General features: G+C 38.8%; 1 pseudogene; it reads left to right on the top strand.

Moving 5' to 3' along the window:
• The first annotated feature begins 1,364 nt into the window (after positions 1-1,364).
• LOC114505266 lies at positions 1,365-1,773 on the top strand (annotated as a pseudogene).
• The last annotated feature ends 13,529 nt before the right edge of the window (positions 1,774-15,302 follow it).

The raw sequence follows: 15,302 nt of genomic DNA, 5'->3' as shown, positions 1-15,302 counted from the left end.
TCTGTGGGATCAACAGAATAAGAGTCCTTTACACGGCAGTCCTTTACAAGTTGGAAAACAGCAAAAGGGTTAAGTAAGGGCTTCTGGCTTTACTTCTACAGTGCCATACTTACTGGCTTATGTCAGCAGAGAGAGCCCTTGCTTAAAGAAGCAAGCATTTAAGCAGAGATCTTTTTAAATTGTTTTATTGTTGTATAGTTACAGTTGTCTGCATTCCCCCCCACCACTCCCCCTGCACCCCATCCAAACCCACCCTTGCCTCCCTCCTTTGCTTCTCCCTCCCATTTGGTTTTGTCCATGTGTCCTTTATGGTAGTTCCTGAAAACTCTTTCCCCTCCCCTCTCCCCTCTGGCTATTGTTACATTGTTCTTAATTTCAATGTCTCTGGTTATATTTTGTTTGCTTTTTTCTTTTGTTGGTTATGCAGAGATTTTGATACCTTCATGTAAAGCACTCAGGTCAAGCACTTGGAAAAGGAACCTTAATTCCCTTCTAGTTCTTGAGAACTGTTTTACATATAACACACAGCTGGGTGATATAAAAAGGACCACTAAGGAGCTCTCTGTCAACCCTCAGCCTGCAAAGAACATGGCAATGGGCACTGCCTCCAGGCTGGAGATTTGGGACATTAGGTGGTTCACACCAATCTGTAATTGCTTCTCCAGAGGGCCTACTGGGGAGATCTTTGAATGAGAAGATTGACTTTTAGTCCCCACAGAAAACATGTACTCATTCACTCATTCAAAAAGTATTTACTAAAGACCTTTTATGCCCCAGATGTTAAAGATACAATGATGAGCAACACAAACAAGGCCAACTGGGGAATATGGACATTAAACAAATAATCACACAAGTAACATATAATTCCAAGTCATGATTACTGATCAAAAAGAAAATCGCAGATTATTTTCAGAGCATGTAACAGGTCTGATTTGGTTGAGGGTTTCAAGGAAGGCTTGCCTGACATTTGAGCTAACATATAATGAGTGAATGGGAATTAACAGTAAAGTGTGTATAGGTGGGGAAAGCATTCTAGCCAGAGGCCAGAATATGGAAAGGCCCAGTAGGAGAGAGATGTAGGAAGAAGAATTGAATATTCAAGGAACTAAGAGAGGGCTACTATAGGTGAAATTCAGAGATAGGGATTATTGCATAAAAGATGAAGCTGGAGAGGTCATAGGAGCAAGTCCATGAAGGATCCAGCAGTCTATGCATAAGGCATGCAACTTTACCTTGTGCTCTTCCCATGTCCTTCTCAGCAAATGTCATGATCACCACCCTCACACAGTCCTTGTTTATTCTTGTCTCCAGTGATAAAGACTAAGAAACTCCAAGAAAACACAGTCAGGTCCTCTTTCTTCTCAGTGAGGTGGCGGAGCAGCCTCTCCAGCAGATGCAGACATGCAGATCCTTGTGAAGACCCTGACTGGCAAGACCCTCAACCCTTGCGATTGAGCCCAGTGGCACCAATGAGGCAGTTAAAGCTAAGGATGAGGAGGTCTTGCTGTCTGACTAGCAGGATCTTATTTTTTGTGGACAAACAGCTGGAAAGTTTCTGTAGTCTCTTAGACTACAGCATTCAGAAGAGTCCACCCTGTACTTTGTGCTTCGCTTATGGGCTGGCATCATTGAGCCCTCCCCCAGCCAGCTCACCCAGAAGTACCATTGCAACAAGATGATCTGCCCCAAGTGTCGTGCTTGCACCCCTGCACTGCCAACTGCCATGAGAAGTGTGGCCACACCACTAACCTGCACCCCAAGAGGGTTAAATAAGGCCCCTTTATCACCTCTTGGGCCTACAGAGTGACTTTCTGCCAAATCCCTGTGGCCCTGGGGCCTCAATAAAGTTTCCCTTCATTGACTAAAGCAGTAGAAGAGAGAGAGAGAGAGAGAGAGAGAGAGAGAGAGAGAGAGAGAGAGAGGAAAGAAAAGAAAACACAATCAATTTGGAGGGTCTATGGGAGGAAGTAGAGCTATGGAAGTCTCATAAGTAATTGCAAGAGTATGTGAAAACTCTACAGGAAGAACTCTATGCTTATAGTAAGCCTCTATGGTCCTAACTTCCCCTTCCCTTGATTAAATACCTCTCCATCTTGGCATGCCAGGCAAAGTGTGCATGTGACTTGCCATATCTGCTCATAGTAGGTTGCAACCCTACCCTGCTGCCCCCCAAATAAATCCTTTTCGGTGACAAAACACCTGTCGATATTAATTTTCGGTGAACACTAGGAACATTCTCCATTCTCATCACCCATCGCCTATTCAAAGTCTTATTTTCTCATTCTCCAAACTTTGGCATCTAGGAAGTGGGGGTGAAGAGAAAAGGCTTTAATGTGTATTAAGTACCTGCTGTTCACCAAACAGTGATTTTTAACCACTCATCATAACACTGTGAAGTAGTGCCCTTTCCACCATTTTACAGAGAGTGAAATTGACACACAGAAATCTTGAATAATTGGTCCAATGTCATATAGTTAAACTAATAAGCCCAGACACAAATTCAGGTTTGACTGACTCCAAAGATTCAGCTCTTTCTCCTAAATCAAGTTGCTTCTATCTTTCTTTTTTTGTGTGTGTTCATTAGCCTTCCAGTAGAAGTGTCCTGGCTACACTAATCTTGACATTAAGGTAATCATTTGAAACATACCAGTTGCTTGTATCAATGATATAACATTTAGTGAGGGTCGAAGTTCCTGGGTGCAAGAGTCCCATTCATGGTTCATAATGCCCTTATATTCACAAGGAACCAGATACAATCATTCCAGAAGTTTTTGAATAGAACATCTTTGCTATCACCCCCTTGCAGGTGAGCGCTTAATGCAAGTGTTTGTCAGGGTTTTCTAATAAATTTTTTGTAACCTCTATGAAGCTAATTACCTCAAGACCCAGACTTGTCACAAGATAACATTCAAAGAAACATTCTGAACACCAAGAAAAATGTTAAAACAATTGTAATTAGCACTATAGATGTGGTCTCAGAATTCACCAAAGGGGATTCAAATTACCATGTTTATCAAACTTTCATAAAGATCTTTCTTAAATGTTTCTCACATCATTCTCTTGATAGCTTACATAGTATAGATGCCCCAAACATCTCACATATATCTTTATCCATCTCCCCATATTTTCCTCAAACCTAGCATGTGCTGATGACTCTTGTCTTTCTTGCTCTTTCCTCCCATTTTATGCATTTATTCATCTCTTTCTTGCTAGTAACTTTCTACTCTGTCCATTATTAATGTTTCAAGTGGTCTCAGTGGTCCGGATGGTGGAAAAAGGATCTTTATAAATTAAGAGGTACAAGGGCTTCCTTGAAGACCTAAACTTTATTTTTACTTCACATTAATTTTTGTGATGTATCCACTTCAAGATTCCTCCACTTTAGTGCAATAGCAGTTCAAAGTGAGAAGTACATAGCTTTCCATTTCCTAATCTCAGCAGACTCTGCTAATGCTCATGAATGGCCCTGACTTACTGCACTTCCCAGCACCCCTTTGTAGTTGGATTGGTCATGAGACTGGTTCTAGCATATAGAGTTTGAATGGAAGTGACATGTGTCACTTCTATACCTAGAAAGGTAAATATACAGTTTGCCTTTTCTGAATTCTGTCACCTGTTTGGTGTATGGTTAACAACAGGTTGACCCAGAAGCCAACAGATGGAAGCACTCTGAGTCTTGGAGTCACTGCTTAGAAGTCAGTTACCAGTAATCCACATTCTTCAGTCCTAGCAGTGAGAAATAAAGTGTAGCTGCATTTTTTGTTTCAGTAACTAGTGCTAATTAAGCTAATATATTTTCATATTTTAATTAAAGCTCATTAATAAGTTCACAAGTAATGAAGTCCACTTTATCAATATTTTCCTCTATAGTTAGTACTCTTTATGCCCCATTAAAGAAATTTTTGTCTAACCCAAGGTCATGAAGGTATTTTCTGATATTTTATTAGATAATTTTATTGTTTTTACCTTTTACATTTAGCTCTATGATCTATCTCAAGTTATTTTTTGTATACAATTTGAGGATCATAGTTAATTTTCCATACGGGCATGCAATTGACCTGATACCATATGTGGGAAAGACCATCCTTCTCCCACTGCAGTTCAGTGACTCCTTCATTGAATATCAGATATGGTAAACAATTTCTAAAAGGACTCCCAAGGATCCCCACATTCTAGTTCGCATTCACATCCTCATGTGATCTCCACTTAAATGTTGGCTGGGTGTAAGGATGTACTTCCAATGAACAGAATATGGCAAAAATGACAGGAGGTTAGTTGTGTGATTAGGTTAAAAAGACCACAGCTCCCATTTAGTCTCACTTTGTCTCACTCTTTAATAAGAACTTTACATTCCCCCATTTTAAATCTGTCATATGCTCTGGTGAGGTTGGAGAGAAGGGATATTCAGAGAATTTCAAATAGTATAGTCTGCATTGATATTGCTCAGAATAAGATGGTGCTGGAAAGGTACCCTTCTAACAATTGGATTATTAGGGAGAGCCTCTGCTGGTTACCTGCAGGAGATAATATCACACAGGAGGCCCCAGGTGCAAGAGACAAGCAAATTGAATCCCTTGGTGTTGCACTATGTTGGCAAGGGTGCCTTTTATGTCAAAAAGGAAAAACCCTCCACCAACATCTGGGTTATATAATAGGTAACCAAATTTATTTTGATTTTGTTATCTGGATTTAACTTTCTATCAATAATAATATTACACATAAAATAGAAATATTTTTTCTCTTTTTATAAGGCCCTGATTAAGAAAGATCTGGGGTATACAATTTCATTCTTCAGCAGCATTAGTTTTCTGTAACATAGCCAGAAATCAAATAAACATACTTTTGCCCCTATGTCTTCCATCCTTCTCCCATGTAGACACAAAACCCATACATGAAAACCTAAGCTTTCAAAGGCCAGAGAACATTCTTCTTTTCTTCCTAGTAAGTAAGCTAGTCCCCTGTTGCTTCAAAATGTTTCTTATTTAGCCCTGGCTGGTGTGGCTCAGTGGATTGAGCACTGGCCTGTGAACCAAAGGGTCACTGGTTCAGTGCCCACTCAGGGCACATGCCTGAGTTGTGGGCTGGGTCCCCCGTAAGGGGTGCTCAAGGGGCAACCACACATTGATGTTTCTTTTTCTCTCTTTCCTTCCCTTCCCCTCTCTCTAAAAATAAATAAATAAAATCTTTAAAAAATATATCTTATTTAAGGGCAAGATTCCAAGGGGCGCAAGCTACTCTGGTGGCTGGAGTGTTACCAACTTTACATGTGCAAAATTTTAAACCAAATCAGTTCTGCTAATTTAATTTCAAAATTTTCTGGAGGCCCCAGGAATTCTCAAATCCTCTAGTTCTGGAAGGAGGAGCAGAAGGTATTTCAGTACCTATTTTACAGCCCATTCAGCTGTTGTACTTGGGGCATCCTTGGCATTGTTCTCTTCACCTGGCACATGCCATTGCCCCAAAACAGAGTTCAGGGGTCCCAAGTTCCAGCAATGTCTGTGCAAAGGCAAAGCCAAATGAAAAATAAAGGCAACATTCAGTTAGTGCATTTGGGCTGAGCTGTGTTTTTACTGTGAAGGATTGCCAGGGAAGGGAAAACATGAGAGAGTGACTTTGCCACTTTAGTCAAAACAAAATAAAGCAACTTAACTTCCATTTCCTAGGAGCATGGCACAATTCTGAGCCCCTTACATTTTAGATAAGAAACTGGGTTAAGACACAGAGAAAATAACAGCTAATAAGAAATGAAGTAGGTAGTAAGTAGTTGACACAGGGTTTGAACCCAAGTCTGTCTGATTCCAAAGTCCATTCCCATAACATTCATGTGACACTAAGTTCTTTATAGTAATAAGATGTTCAAGGAACCAAATAATAGTACATTTTACAGTGGGAAAATATGCAACCATTACAAAAATGATTTAAAAAATAGAAAGATTGCCCTGGCTGGATGACTCATTTGGAGCATCGTCCCATGCACCAAAAGGTTGTGGGTTTGATCCCCAGTCAGGGACCATATGGGAGGCAACTGATCAATTTCTCTTTCTTTCTCCCCTCCTACCACCCCCTTCCTTCCTCTCTCTCTAAGATCAATGAACATATCCTTGGGTAAGGATTTTTTAAAAGTGGAAAAATATCCATTTTGTTTTTATTTATTCATATATTTTAAAAGGCCCAAGAGTAACCTACTGTATGATTGCAGCAGTTCTAAGTGCTGGGGAACATAATAGTCTGCCCTCATGGGGCTTGTATTAGGAGGAGGGTTTAACATAGAATATAAACACACAAATGTCACATCTAGCTACAGTAAGTGCTATGAACAAAATTAAATGGAGCTGTGAGTGTTTTAGCTTGGCTAGCAGGGAAGGCCTCTCTAAGGAGATGAGATCTAAATGCTGAGAAGAAGATAATCATTCTGCATTTCAGTCAGGGAGAACAGCAAGTACAAGAGCACAGAGAAGGGAAGAACATGTATGCTTTAGGAACAGAAAGAAGTATGCTGTGGTTCACGCATAGTGGATTGACTGGGTAGTAGCCGTGAGGAGAGTAGTAGGAAATGTAGTGGGAGAGGCTATCAAGGGCCAGATGATTTAGGATACTTTAGGTCACATTGAGGAATTTGAAATTTCTTTTTAGTGTTAGAGAAAACCAGTGGTGTGTTTTATATAGGGAAGGTATGATATGATGTGACTGCTTCTGAGGACTGAAATGTACCAGTGCAAGAAGGGCAGCAAGAACACTTAAAGGCTATTGTGGTTTATGACCATAGGAGAACACAGGCAAATATTCTCCACTACAAGCAATTATAGACCTGAAGAAAATTGACAAAATACCCACTTATAGACAGTAGAAATTGACCAAGGGCATAGAATAAAGTGGGAATTGCTTATTTAATAAAAACTACTGAACTTCATGTCACAACAGAAGGAATTCAATGTTTTGTTTTGGTTTAGTCTGGGGCTGCTCCTACCTCCCCTACATCTATCAGTGCAGCAGTTCTGCTAAGGTAGGACAAGCTGTGAGACCAACAACTTTGCTGCCAGAGGTTGCTGAATTGACTTGGAGTGCTTCATAGAAAACCCCATGCCCCTGGGAATTGTAGGAAACACAAATGATCTTGTTGATGAATGGAGGAAGGACAAAATCACAACTTGCCTAATGTTAACCTACTTGGCAAGCAACAAACTGACAGACTAACTTTAAACTTAACAGGAAAATCCAGTAAATGAGACAAAGTGGTGGGCTTTGATAAGCTCCCACAATTCTCTGGAAGTATAGATGGCTATGCACATTCTCAAGGCTGTGTGAATGCTGAGAGAGCCCAGAGAATCCTTGTTAAGCTTAAGGACCTGGCCGAATGTGAAGCCTCGCATGTGACAAAGACCTAAGAGAGCTTGGTAGAAAGTAGAAGCTGGTAAATAGTTATAAACTGCCTGAACTTTAAATGCAACCTCCACCCTGGTAGGTATGAAGGAAGCCTTACTGACTCAAGGTGTTTGTGCACAACATCTAACCAGTCATTGGCTGCTCACAAAGATATGATGACACAGGGGTGACCCATAAGAAGGTAGGCTTAAAAATTAAAAACAAAGAATTTTTAAAAATCTGAGCAAAGACATTACTAGCTACATGTTTTGGGACTACAGACTTTACAAAATGAATATAGATAAAGCCCATTAACTAACTAACTGATAACTAACTAACTACAGCAGCTACATCCCTAGGGGGAATCTATGTAAAGTTTATATAATTTTGTTGAAAATATTCAGTTTTCAGCAAAAAATGAAGTGACATTCAAAGAAGCAACAAAGTGTGATGTGTTCAAAAAAGTGGTCAAAGAAGCTGTCTCCATGTTGACTAAGATGTTGGATTTAGTGCAAAAGACTTCAAAGCCACTATTATAAATGTGTCCAAAAAACTAAAAGAAATGATGTTTAAATGATTAATCTATTTTATGACCAAAATGACTCATCAAACAGAAACAAGAGCCCTCATACATTGGTGTTGAGGATATAAAAATGGTACAGTCACTTTGGAATCAATCATCTCATGGATTGCTTAGCATATGACTCAGCAATTCCATCAAAGATAAATGAAATCTATTGAAGATAAATGAAAAAAAAAAGCATGAGCACACAAACACATGCATTCAAATGTTCATTCCAAAATTATCATAATATTTAAAAACTGAAAATAATCCAAAGAACCTTTAGTAAATACATAATACATAAATAAAATGTGGCATATCTATATGTTGAAATATTATTTGCAGTCAATGGGAACAAACTATATAAGTACGTGCAACAATATAGCTGAACCTAAAAAAAAACCGTGATAAGTGGAAGAATCTAGGCACAAAAATCCCTACATTTGACATGATTCCCTTTATTGAAAGGCCATTAAAAGGCATATTAATAGATACCTGAAACAAATAAGTGGTTACCTTGGGCTGGGACTAGGTGCATGAGTTAATTAGGATGCATTAGTAAAAGGATGTGAGCAAAGTGGGGTAATGAAAATGTTTTCAAACTGGGTTGTTGTTTTTGTTTCAAAACTCTCTAATTTTACAAAAAGACATTTTCTTAAATCTTACAACATATGAATTTTTTATTATGTAAATTATACCTTCATAGGAGTGTTAAAAACTGAACTTTTTATAAAGGTTGACAGAGGCATATTCTTGGAAGCATCTTTGTCCTAATGAACTGGAGATTCTCCTTCCTTGCTGAAACGGACACCAGAACAGGCAGGAGAAACTGTAAAAAGGGACCCAGTCAATAGCAACTGGCCATAACTTGGAAACTTCTTCATTTTCATAGCTATAATTTTTTTACTCTGTACTCAGTGACACTAGAGCAGTTGGTGGCATCAGTAAGGGATCCCAACACACCCCTCCCTCCCCACCCCTGAGAACACTATGTAGCCTGACCTTAAGAGACCTCTCTTGCACACCTCAATCGACACTAACAGGAAACATAGGGAGCCTCAGTGAGATCAGATAAATGAATAAAACCAAAGTAAAACCACAAAGTGTCTAGAAACAAAATGCCATTGGAATCACAGCCCACAAAATTAGGTCATGACCTGCATGCTAAACTAAAATGGAATGACTGCTTGCTGAAATAAAAGAATTAAATAGTTCTCAGAGTGTGCTAACACCATGAACAAAATGTCCAAGATGAAGTTGAAAACCACCCATCATAACAAGAACCAGAAAAATCACAACTTGAATGAGAAAAAGAAATCAACTGATGCCAAACCCGAGGTGAATCAGATGTTGGAATGATATGACAAAGATTTTAAAGCAGCATTCATAAAAATGCATCTGCAATCTATTATAAATTTTCTTGAAACAAATAAAAATTTAAAACTCAGCAAAAAATAGAAGTCATAAAAACCAAATGGAAATTATAGAACTGAAAATTATAACACAAGTAAATAACTTGCCAAATGGGCTTAATAGTAGTGTGGAGATGACGAGAGGACTTAAACTTGAAGATGGAATAATAGAAACCACCCATTTTTAAATAACAGAGAAAATAGACTGAAAGGAAACAGAGCCCAAGGGACCTATGGTGTAATACAATATTCCAACATTTGTATAATTAATAACTCAGAAGGATAGGAGATAGTGAGGCAGAAAGAGTATTTGAAAAAATAATGACCAAAAAGTTCTAATTTGGCAAAAGATGCAAACCTACGGATCAAAGAAGCTGAACAATCCATAAATAGTAAAACCAAAGGAAGATGTAAAGGCACATCATAATTAAACTTTTCAAAAATTAAGGCAAAAAAATCTTGAAAGCAGCCTGAGATAAATATCTATAAGGGGACACCAATTCCAAAGTGTATTTCTTGTCTGAAGACATAGAGGTCCAATGTGACACAACATTTTTCAAGTACTGAAAGAAAAGAACTGTCAACAATAAATTCTGTATTAGTTGAAACTATCTTTCAGGAGGAATGAAGAGAAAATAAAAACATTTTAGGCAACCCCCCCCAAAACAAACAAACAAACAAACAAACAAAAATCCTTCAAGAGACTCCGATCAAGATGGAGGCATAGGTAGATATGCTTCTCATGCAACCACAGAAAGAATTACAATTAGATGTCAAAACAAATGACACCCAGAGCCATCAAAAAATCAAGTACTATGGAAGTCCAACAACCAAGGATTTAAAGAAGCCACATTCATCCAGATGGGTAGGAGAGGTGGAGGTAGGCAGAGAGACACAGAGACATGGTGTGGCATGGAGAGGCAGTGGCAGTGGTAGAATGGACAATCCCACATTCTCGTTTGGAGGATAAAAATCAGGAGGGATACCTTGGGAGTAAGTAATCCCAGCTCCAGGCCAGACCACACAGCCCAGGGTTCTAGCTGCAGGTTGATAATTCCCCATAACTTCTGGCTGTAAAACCAATGGGGGTTTGGGTGGCAGAAGGAACTGCCAGATTTTCAGGAGACTTCATTTAAAAGACCTGCAGAGACTTAGAATATACAGAAACCCACCCATTCTGGGATTCAGCACTAGGGCAATAGCTGGAAGGATGCCAGTCACATATGGGAAGTGACTAAAGTGATTAGAAAGGGCATGCATGCTGGGAAAACCTCTAAAAGCCAGGCAGTGGCATTGTGCCCTCTCCAAGCCCTCCCTCCCCACAGAGCCACAAAGTGGTAAAGCAGGTTGCCCCACCCTGGTGATTACCTAAGGCTCTAGCCCACACAATTTATAGGTGCCTTTTCTCAATATGTCATGCTACTAAGACCGGGAGTGAAAGCATCTCTACATAATATGTAGAAACAAACACAAGGGGGCTGCCAAACTGAGGAGACAAAGCAATATGGCCCAAATGAAAGAACAGAACAAAACTCCAGAAAAAGAACTAAATGAAATGGAGATAACCAACCTATCAGAATAAGAGTTCAAAATGCTGTCGATCAGGATGCTAGAGAAATCATTGAATACAGCAACAACATAAAGGAAGAAATGAAGGTTACATTAAGGGAAATAAAGAAAAATCTACAGGGAACAAATGGGGGCGGGGGAGAGGAAACTGGGATTCAAATCAATAATTTGAAACATAAGGAAAAATAAACGTTCAGCCAGAACAGAAATAAGAGACAAGAATTTTAAAAAAAAATGAGGATAGTATAAAACTCTGGGGCATCTTCAAAATGTCACCATGTGAATCATGGGGATGCCAGAAGGAGAAGAGGAAGAGCAAGAAATTGAAAACTTATTTGAAAAAATAATGAAAAAAAACTTCCCTAATTTGGCAAAGGAAATAGATATACAAGTTGAGGAAGCACAGAGAGTACCAAATAAGTTGGACCCAAAGAAGACAACATCAAGACACATCATAATTAAAATGCCAAAGGTTAAAGATAAGAAGAGAATCTTAAAAGCAGCAAGGGAAAAGCAGAGAGTTACCTACAAAGGAGTTCCCATAAAACTATCAGCTGATTTCTCAAAAGAAACTTTGCAGGCAAGAAGAGACTGGCTACAGTATTCAAAGTGATGAAAAGCAAGGACCTACAACCTAGATTACTCTATCTAGAAAAGCTATCACTTAGAATGGAAGGGCAGATAAAGTGCTTCCCAGACAAGGTAAAGCTAAAGGAGTTCATCATCACCAAGCCATTATAAAATGTTAAGCAGCAGTGTCCAACCTGCGGCCCATGGGCCGCATGTGGCTCAGGATGGCTATGAACGTGGCCCAACAGAAAATCATAAATTTACTTAAAACATTATGAGATTTTTTTGTGATTATGTGTCACAATGTATTTAATGTGTGGCCCAAGACAGCAATTCTTCTTCTAGTGTGGCCCAGAGATGCCAAAAGGTTGTACAAGACTATTTAAAGGGACTTATTTAAGAAAAAGAAGATCAAAACTATAAACATTAAAGTGGCAACCAGTTTAAAACTATCCACTACTGAATCTAAAAAAAGCAAACTAAGCAAACAACCAGAACAGGAACAAAATAATAGATATGGAGATCATTTAGAGAATTATCAGCTAAGAGGGAGAAGGTGGAGAATGGGGGAAAAGGTGCAGGGATTAAGAAGCATAATTGGTAGGTACAGAATAGACAAGGGGAGGTTAAGAATAGTATAGGAAACAAACCTAAACAACAAGACAAAGAAACAAGCAAAATATTACCAGACACTGAAATAGAGAACAGACTGGCAGTGTTCAGAGGGTAGAGGGGAGGGAATTTCAGGGGAATTTCAGGGGAAAAGAGGAAGGGTTTACAGGAACAAGTATAAAGGACACATGGATAAAAAACTGGGGGGGGGGGTGGAAATGGGAGAGAGGCAGGGAGGGCTGGGTGGGTGGGCTGGGATGGGAGTAAAAGATAGAAAATTGTACTGCAACAACAATTAAAATAAATTTTTTAAAAAAGGAATAGTATAGGAAATAGAGAAGTCAAAGAACTTATATGTACGATCCATGGACATGAACTAAGGGGGAGATATACTGGACTGGACAGGAGGGGTGTAGTGGGCAGAGCAGGGGGGAAGGGGGAAAACTTGGGACAACTGTAATAGCATAATTATAAAATATATTTAAAAAAACAAGGATTTTTTTTACATGCAGACTTACCATTAAATATTGGCTCAAATAAATTCTTCAAACACAAACATACTGATAAATGAATGAATGATATGTGAAGCATCAGAAAGAAAGAAAGAATGGAAAGAACAGGAATACAGGTACATATAACAGCCTATCCATCCCCACATGAATTTTATAAATCATAAATGATGATTAAAGCAAATATTATATAACATTCTGTAATACTAAAAATAATGATATTTTAAATGATACTTTAAAATGAAGACGGTAAAGAGACCAAAATGGAATTGAGATTTCCACACTTGGAATGGAAAAGATTGACACCAATAAACCTTTATAAGGCACATATTTGTATTGTAATATACCAAGCCACCACTATGAAAACTACACAAAGAGATAGACTCAAAACCACTGTGAACATCAAGATGGAATAGTAAGAAATGTCAAACAACTGCACGAAGGAAAGCAAGAAAAGAGAAACACAGGAATGGTAACCAGAGGGATTAAAAAAGAAAATGACTTTTTGAGTGCTAATATATCAATAATTACATAAAATATAAGTGATGTAAATATAATTAAAAGACAAAAATTAGGCAAAGAAGTTAAAAAAATGACCCAAATGTGTATTACTTACAAAAACCTGAATGTCTTTCTTAGTTTGAGGTAGGAACTTAGGTTATTGATTTAATACCTGTGCTCATTTCTAATGTAAGCATTTAGTGCTTTTAATTTCTTTCTCAGTACTGTTTTTCAATGTCATAAGTAAATTCAATATCATAAATAAGTTGAAAGTAAAAGGGTGGGAAAAGATGTACACTGCAAATATTAATTTTAAAAAGTAGGTGTGGCTATGTCAATATCTAATAAACTTCTGATTTTTTTTTTAAAAATCACTACGAAGAGGAACATTATATAATTATAACAATATCAATCACCCAGGAACATATTAAAACCCTAAAATTGTGCATACCCAATATCAGAGACTGAAAATACATGAAGCAAAAGCTGATAGGGTTGAAAATAGAAATATGCAAATCTACAAATAGAGTTGGGGTCTTTAAAACCTCCCCTCTCAGCAACTGATAGAACTACTACACAGAAAATCAGTGAAGATATAGAAGCAATGCTATCAACCAAAAGGATAGAATTGATGTATATACAAGCAAGGCCTGTCCAGAAAGTTTCCAGCCATGTACTATGAAGAATAGAGATATTTATTGAAGAAGATACAAGATAGAAGAAACACTGTGCATAGGACAATGATACCTCAGTCCCCTTCAAAGTAGGCACCTGGAGACCTCATACAGTTCTTCTACCCTCTCTTCCACTGTTCAAAACACTCTGCAAACTCCTTTGTTGGAATTGCTATCAGCTACCCTGTCATATTTTCCTCAATCTCATTGACAGTCTGAAATCTCCTTTCAAAGGTGATTTTAGTTTTGGGAAAATCCAGAAGTCTCAGGGCACCAAATCTGGGCTGTAGGGGGGCTGAGTCACCTGGGTGATTTGATGTTTCACCAAAAAACCTACACTAGACGTGATGCATAGGTGAGCGTGTTATTGTAATGACGCTACCAATCACCAGTTGCCCATAGCTGAGGCTTCTGAATCATCTGAATAGTTTCTATGGAGAATGTTCAAGCTTAATGCAAAATTTGATGCAGTTTCGTTCCTCTACTCATTCAATCATCTTGAATGCAACAGTCACACAGTATACATACACACTCAACAACTTCTACTGCCCCCACTGACTAGAACAGTGAAGTCATCATTGTTCATGCACACACATTCCAGCCCACTCTCCTTGGCTGCCAGTTTACATTGATGTAGTGCAAACTGTTCTCATTATATTAACAATGGCTGGACTTTTCCCAGACAGGCCTCATATAGAAGATTCCATCCAAAAACAATAGAATAAACATTTTTTTTCAAGCATATGAGAAGGTAGAAGCCCTAGGATAGATAAAACTAATATGTTTATATTATCTCCATCTCATTGAGCTATTTTTCTGGAGTTTTGAGCTGTTCTTTCATTTGGGCCATGTGTCTTTGTCTCCTCATTCTGACAGCCTCCTTGTGTTTGTTTCTATGTATTAGGTGGAACAGCTATGACTCCCTGTCTTGGTAGCATGGACTAATGTAGTAGGTGTCCTGTAGGGTCTAGTGGCACAGCCTTGCCTATCACACAAGCTGGGTACTCGAGGTGAGCCATTTGTGTGAGCTGAGTACACCCTCCTCTTGTAGTTGAGCCTTGGTTTCTGTTGGCAGATCAGTGGGAGTGATTTACTCAGGCCAGTTAGCTTCAAGGATTGGCTGTGACCACCGACCACCACCCTCCACCTCCATGGAGGATCAGCTGTGCAGGAGCAGGGTGGTGGTGGTGGTGCTCTGACATGTTCTATAGCTGTTCACTAGGTGCATTGGCCCTGGGGTTTTCCAGGATTGTGCTGGGAAGGTCAGCCCCCACATGTGTTTTGCCTGGAGCCACCCTGCCTGAACTATAAAGCAATCTGAGATGGCTGCTACTTGTGCTGGGCTTGGACATCTTTATTCTTAATAGGTAAAAACTGGAAATAGCCCAGATGTCCTTCAACAAATGAAGGATTAAACACACTGTGACATTTCCATACCATTGAATACTGCTACTTAGAAATAGAAAGGAATAAGCTACTGAAACATGCAACAACTTGGATAAATCTCCAGGAAATTATGGTAGTGGAAAAA

This window comes from Phyllostomus discolor, chromosome X, assembly GCF_004126475.2.
Source record: "Phyllostomus discolor isolate MPI-MPIP mPhyDis1 chromosome X, mPhyDis1.pri.v3, whole genome shotgun sequence".
Taxonomy (NCBI): Eukaryota; Metazoa; Chordata; class Mammalia; order Chiroptera; family Phyllostomidae; genus Phyllostomus; species Phyllostomus discolor.
The sequence above is the reverse complement of the archived record's forward strand: the minus strand, read 5'-3'. Positions and strand labels throughout refer to the sequence as shown.